Source organism: Ixodes scapularis, unplaced genomic scaffold (genome assembly GCF_016920785.2).
Source record: "Ixodes scapularis isolate PalLabHiFi unplaced genomic scaffold, ASM1692078v2 PGA_scaffold4__175_contigs__length_147842914, whole genome shotgun sequence".
Classification (NCBI taxonomy): domain Eukaryota; kingdom Metazoa; phylum Arthropoda; class Arachnida; order Ixodida; family Ixodidae; genus Ixodes; species Ixodes scapularis.
Window position 1 is genome coordinate 75,008,323 of NW_024609879.1, and position 6,759 is coordinate 75,015,081.

At 51.7% G+C, this 6,759-nt stretch overlaps 1 pseudogene; it reads left to right on the plus strand.

Annotated features, from left to right (window-relative positions):
* The first annotated feature begins 1,765 nt into the window (after positions 1-1,765).
* On the plus strand, positions 1,766-2,620 carry LOC121837793 (annotated as a pseudogene).
* The last annotated feature ends 4,139 nt before the right edge of the window (positions 2,621-6,759 follow it).

The window sequence follows — 6,759 nt, forward strand, 5'->3', positions numbered from 1 at the left end:
CAGGGACACGACCCCGGATCTGACGTTCGTCAGAAACGCGGGGACGGCGAACGTTACGTGGAGCAACACGACGGTTGACCTGGGCAGCGACCACGCGATCATCGAGATACACGTACCAACACCGGACAGAATGCAAGGCAGCAAGCGCACCTTTACGTGGACGGATTGGCAGGACCTCAGAAAGCAACGCGACCGACAACAACTACACGAAGCAGAAGAGATCACGGACATCGAAGCGTGGTCCCGCGAGTTAGTCGAGGACGCCAAAGCGTCGACTAAGACGATCGAGACCGACGTCGACACCGACAAGGTGGACAGCCGCCTGGCGCACCTCATTGAGGCGAAGAATTCGATCCTGGCCAGATGGACAAAACAGAGACTCAACCGGAGACTCAGAAAAAAGGTTGCGGAGCTCAATCGCAGCATCGAGGAGCACTGCCGCACGCTCAACCGCCAGCAGTGGGATGAGATGTGCAACGCGGTGGACGGCCAACTACACAACGGCAAAGCGTGGAGCCTACTAAAGCATCTGCTAACGCAACAAACACCAAGTCTCACCAGAGGGACCATCTCGCACGCCTGATACACAAGGAGATCGGGGAACGCGGGAAAGATGTGGTGACTGCCCGCCTGCGAGCGAAATACCTTCCGGAGACCCCGACCGCGCAGCATGGCCCGTACAAGGGCGAGCCCAATGAAGAATTAGACAGAGACTTCAGCGTGGAAGAGATCGGAACAGCACAGCACGAACTCAACAGCAGGTCGGCACCGGGCCCCGACGGGGTGTCGAACCGCGCCCTAAAGAATCTCGATGACCGCTCAGTGGAACAGCTGACAGACTACATCAACACCTGCTGGCGGCGAGGCAGCCTCCCGCGCCGGTAGAAGACCGCGAAGATGATTCTAATACCAAAACCCGGCAAACCACCGAGCCTCGACAACCTGCGCCCCATATTGCTGACATCGTGCGTCGGTAAAGTCGTGGAGCACGCACTGCTCAACCGTTGGCAAGTGTACCTGGAACAAAAAGGGATCTACCCACCCTCCCTCATAGGCTTCCACATAAACCTCGGCTCGCACGACGTCATGTTAAAATTAAAACACCAAGTGTTGCATAACAAGACCAGGGAAACTAGGGCGATCCTCGGACTCGACCTAGAAAGCGCTTTCGACAAGGTCGTTCACTTTGCGATTCTGCGACAAATTTCACAACGAAACCTCGGCCTGCGCACTTACAACTACGTGAAAGACTTCCTAACGGAGAGACGCGCCTACTAGTGGCAAAAGATCTCCAGCTGGAAGAGCAAACGTTGGGCAGCGCCGGCACCCCGCAGGGCTCGGTCATCTCGCCCACACTCTTCAACCTGGTCATGATCAGGGTGGCAGAGAAGCTGCAAGACATCGAAGACCTCCGGCACACCATATACGCTGACGACATCACACTCTGGGTGCACAGAGGCAGCGAGGGCCATATCGAGTCGACGCTGCAGTCAGCAATTGACGCAATAGAGGCTTATCTTCAAGGCACGGGCCTGCGGTGCTCGCCCAAGAAGTCAGAACTCTTGCTCTACCGCCCCGCACAACGGGGCAAACTTAAAGCCCGAAGAAACTGTGAGGAAATCAGTCTACGCACGAGCGATGGCACGACCATCCCGAAAGTCTTCAAAATCTGAGTCCTCGGCATGATAAAACCATCACCAGACTAGTACACAAGACGTCCAACGCCACGAGATTCCTCAAGATAATCACCAACAGAAGGAGCGGAATGAGGGAGGAGAACCTCACGCGACTCATCCATTCGTTCGTCGTCTGCCATATCGCTTACGTTGCGGCCTTTCACAACTGGTACAGGAAAGAAGAAGACAAAATCAACGTCCTCATACGCAGGGTATACAAGATCGCCTTGGGCCGGCCGGAATCCACAAGCACAAACCGCCTGCTCCAGCTGGGCATCCACAACACGCTGAACGAAATCGCAGAGGCACAGCGCACCTCGCAACTGGAGAGGTTGTCCGGCACGAACGCTGGCCGCCGCATCCTCGAGAACCTCGGCATCGGGAACCACACACAGTAGGGCCACAAAGTCACCATCCCAGTCGCGATCCGGGAGACAATAAGAGTCGATCCGATCCCCAGAAACGTTAACCCGGAGTACAACCGAGCCAGAAGAGAGGCCCGAGCCAAGGCTCTCCTCAGTGCCCACAGCAACAATGTGGGTACGCGATTCGTGGACGCCGCCGGGTACGAGAGAGGCTCCAGATTTGCCGTGACGGTCGTCGATTCAGACGGGGAAACGAAGATATCAGCAAGCGTGACATGCGAACGCGCCGAAGAAGCGGAGGAAATAGCAGTTGCCCTCGCCCTTACCGACCCGGCGTCCAAAACAGTCCTCTGTGACTCGAGACAAGTGATCAGGAACTTCGCCAAAGGACGGATATCGCCACGAGTAGCCCGAATCATAAGCCAACGCCAAGTCCACCGAGAACCAGAACCCCAAACCCGACTCCTGTGGTTCCCCACACACGTGGAAAAAGTCTCCGAGGAGCATCGTAACGGCAACGAGACGGCACACGCCAGGGCGCGCGAGCTAACAAACCGCACCGGAGACGGTCGTCCGTAGTACAGCAGCAAGGACCGTATGACGAGCTACAACGAAATCACCAAGGCCTTCCGCCTGGCGCGACGGACACTCCCTCCGCCCAGCGACAAGCTGGACAGGGCACAGGCGGTTGCACTCAGACAACTGAAGACGCGCACCTACCCTAACCCGGCACAGTATCACAGAATTTTTACCGAAATATACACGACGAACACGAGTAAGGTCTGCCGCAAAGAGGTAGCCACGTTAACCCACATGCTCTGGGACTGCACCAAAGACCCGCACGGTGCTAACTCCGGAACCCTCCCGCCGCGGCTGTCCGCTGCCCTGTGCAGCCCCAGCCTCGACGATCAACTCTGGGCCGTCCAGCAGGCCTGTGAGGCGGTGAAGCGGCAGGGCTTCGACGCCCCTAGACGGGCGAAGAGGACCAGCGGCAACGCCCCCTAGCAGGTGACTTAGGCCCGGTCAGCGAAAGCTCTGCAGGCATTCAATAAAGTTTTACCAACCAACCTGTCACGAAGCAGCGCGTTATCGCTACTTTTATGCATGCGGCACGTTCAGCAAGGACAGCCATGAATGGGCTGGAATTTCTTGGAATATACAGAATTAATAAAAGATGCTTGCCCAGCCGGATGGAAACCCCATTCTTCTGCGTGACTGTTGCATGCGTAGCCAACTCCGTCACGCACGTGGATATTTTTTAAATACATTTTCTGATTTGGACGATGATGCAATGTGATGACACACAATCACGACAAAACACTCAAGCATACCAGCCATATTGGCTATTGTCGAACGTGCTACAGGTCTTTGAGGGGAAAACGACACCTTAAGAAGTGGCAGCCACTGAGGTTTAGGTTTCTAGACATTTCCTTTAGAAAACACAAGAGCTATTTTTATGTTTAGCATCATCCTTGCTGTACGACGTTCGAAAAATGGCGCACGCGCCATGTCGCACTCCCCCGGACTTCCCTGCCATGGCTCACGTGGAAGCAAGGTTTTCTGAACTACCAGGAGGCGGCTGACGCCGACAGCTTTCAGCCGAAGAGAAGAGTTCCTGTAATATCTTTTTTCTCCGGTACCCCCGTTTTCCGCTGCAGTGGTTGTTCCAGCTGCAGCTCCTGCTGAAGTTCATGCTGCAGCTCCGCCAGCGGTTCCAGATTTTGTAACTTTCGGTCCTGCTAGCCCGTACACCACGCTTCCAGAGTCCGACAATCATGATGCAGTCTCGAGTCCGGTTCCCAAGAGTCCTCCTGTGGATGGGAAACCTGTTCCGGGTCCCGAGAATCCTCCTGTCGCTGATGGTCCTATCGCTGCTCCCGAGGATTCACCTGGAGCCGAGGGTCCTGTGCCCGAGCATAAAGGTGCTCTAGCGGCCGATGAGTTCCAGTCGCCTGGGACGTCGGCGAATATCAGCCGGACGTCAAGCTGTACGGAGTCTGCGACCGAGTGTTCTGGGTCCTCGCCAGGACCGCGTTTGACAATGTTGAGGTGGTAGTGGAAGTGTCGACACCTGTGTGGGGGTTGTCGACCCCACATGTCACGTCTTCTCCCAGACCGGAGCCTTCCGACACTCAATGTGCCGGCGATTCAACCCCCTGCCACCAAGGTCGACCACGTTGTTCTCGGAAGTTATGAGCACGCTTTAAAGACTATTGGCTGAATTTGTAGGATAGCAGCCCAACTCTAAAATATTTCTTGGAGTGATTTCGACGAGTGTGTGAATGGCAGTGCATTTTTTTTATTCAGTGTGTTTGCCTTAGCGAAATGGTCTTCCCAAATGTTTCGCAATCTGTTCCTCAATAATTTTTCTCGGTGTGATTTTTTTTTCTTTAATGGTTTAGCCCTACAAGTTGCCATATGTTTTATCATTTCATTTATTTTTCACAATGTGGTGAATGGTTGGACGACATTGTCATGAGTTGTCTTTTGTGTATTTTTCTTTTAGAGTACTTTTCCAGCTAACCTCAGTTACTCATCTTTTTTTTTCTCTCTTCCCTGTTACTTCCAGTTTAAGGAGAAACGCCACCTTTGGTTAGTGTGATTCCGAATCAACAGATGGTGAGGGGATAACGTTCCAGACTTGTGCATGAACGCAATAAATCGTGTGTAGTGGCGCTTTGATACAGTGTGGTATTTCTCTTTCTACTAAAATTGACATACCTGGCCGTTCACTTCTTTCTCAATGCGCGCGATTTCAGTTGAACGCAGCCCGACTGCATTTGTTCTCTTGCAAAGGAAGCAGTTGCCTACGCTATGAGCTGGCATCTCCATAAAATGTGGTCAGAACAAAACGTGAAAATCGTCCTGAGCTAATGACGAGGCACATGCACGACGATGAAACCATCGCGTCAAAAATTCAGATTGACGGTGCGCATTTATCAGCACGTGGATCTTGGAAGCCAATTACTCGTCTTTCAACTATACGAGATTTGTACGACGGGTCGACCGTTTTATCGTGCACGTCTTTGGCGCTTTATATATTTCAACACATACGTGATTCAGTAATTGACGTGGGTTTCCAAAACACTAGCTGGATGAATTAAATAGCTCAAGAAGTGCACTCTCAGAAAAAAAAAGTGTGTATTGTTACACCCTTATTCAGATATGAGACACCGCAAAACTTCAGTTCAATGTAAAGTGCACTGGTGTCGAACCGACGTAACCGGCACTTTCACGGGGGGTTGATAGCCGTATGGTGCAACCTATTAAAATAGCTCATGTACGTGTTAGTGACTACGAAGAAAATAATCTGGGTTTCATTGACCGTACAGCAAAACTTTAGTGTTTTCTTTCTGTGGTATTTGATACGTACTTTAGCTATTTAAGAAAGTTATATCGCACCGTTGTTAAGCTCCTCGCAAACGTTTGGGGCCTTCTGTTTGACTATAGAGAGCTGTACGCTAAACTGAAGTTTTGGGCTGCATTATATGTAGGGTTTGTACTTTCCGGTGTTTATTTGTGAGAAAAATCGGCGGATGTTTTTCGGTGTTTGTTTATTTTCAAAAAACCGGTGTATGTCGGTGGAACGTCTCACGACGAGGCTAAAATCGGTGATTATCGATGGAAAAAATGCGATTGATCACAGACAGAGAGTTTCAATTTTATTCACATATTTCATACAGTTCTCGAAGAAGCACATATTTCTAACTCTTTGTTATTATAGTAGATGCAAGCATACTTCGAGAGGCTTGCATCCGTCATGGCAGCACGTTCCTTGCGGTTCACAACCCGCAATTTTGAAAACGCACGCTCCACATTTGCGCTGGGCACAGGAAATCCCAAAATGTCCAGCGAGGCTTGGGACAGGAGTGGCCAGTCAGGTAAATGCAGTTTCCAAAATAACACTGGATCAACGGTGCTAGTTACAGGCTTACAGCATACTGGCGGTAACAAAGAAACTCTGATTCTGGGTCACTCAGCTAGCCCTCGTCTCGGAGGACCAGCTGATAGATGCTTTCATAAGGCACAAATCCCTCTGGCAGCTCCACGTTTATGCACGGATTAACAATTGGCACGCGGAACCAGAACGACGATTCATCCGTGAAATCTGTAGCGTTGTCGTCCTGAGCTTTCCGCTTACTTCCCATCCTGGTGGCCTTCTACTCCGCGTGACGACGAAGGGAAGCCAGTCTCACGTTGAGAAAATCCGCAAACGCGGGACGGACGCGCCTTCTCAAACACGTCTGCAAATTGTTTTTACAGAACGGTCCTTTTATATACAGCCGAAAAACTCCCCCGCCAACAAAACCCTTTTTCCGTTTCCCCAAAAGCCCATGGAAACTAAAGAGATAACAAGGAACGCATCTCAGTTCTGAAAGATCAGTAGCCCTATACGACACGGATGTTGGCAGTGTCTTCCAGGAACCACAGCAACCTCTGAATTAGTGGCTTGCACCGACATTACTTGGCCAGACACAATGGCGAAAGCGCGCGTGAGAGCGTACCTTCCACTGCGTTAATTTTTCCACGAAAAGGCGCCATGGGCGACACAATGGGGGAAAGGCGTGTGAGAGCTTAGCTTCCATTGCGTTAACTAGACGCTTTTGATCCCCAGAAAGGAGGGCGGACTGACGCCACGTGCAAGCAGGATCCAACACGTTTGACGAACCTCTACGGGGAAAGGGTTTCACTAGGTCGGAAACGTGCAACGACCGGTG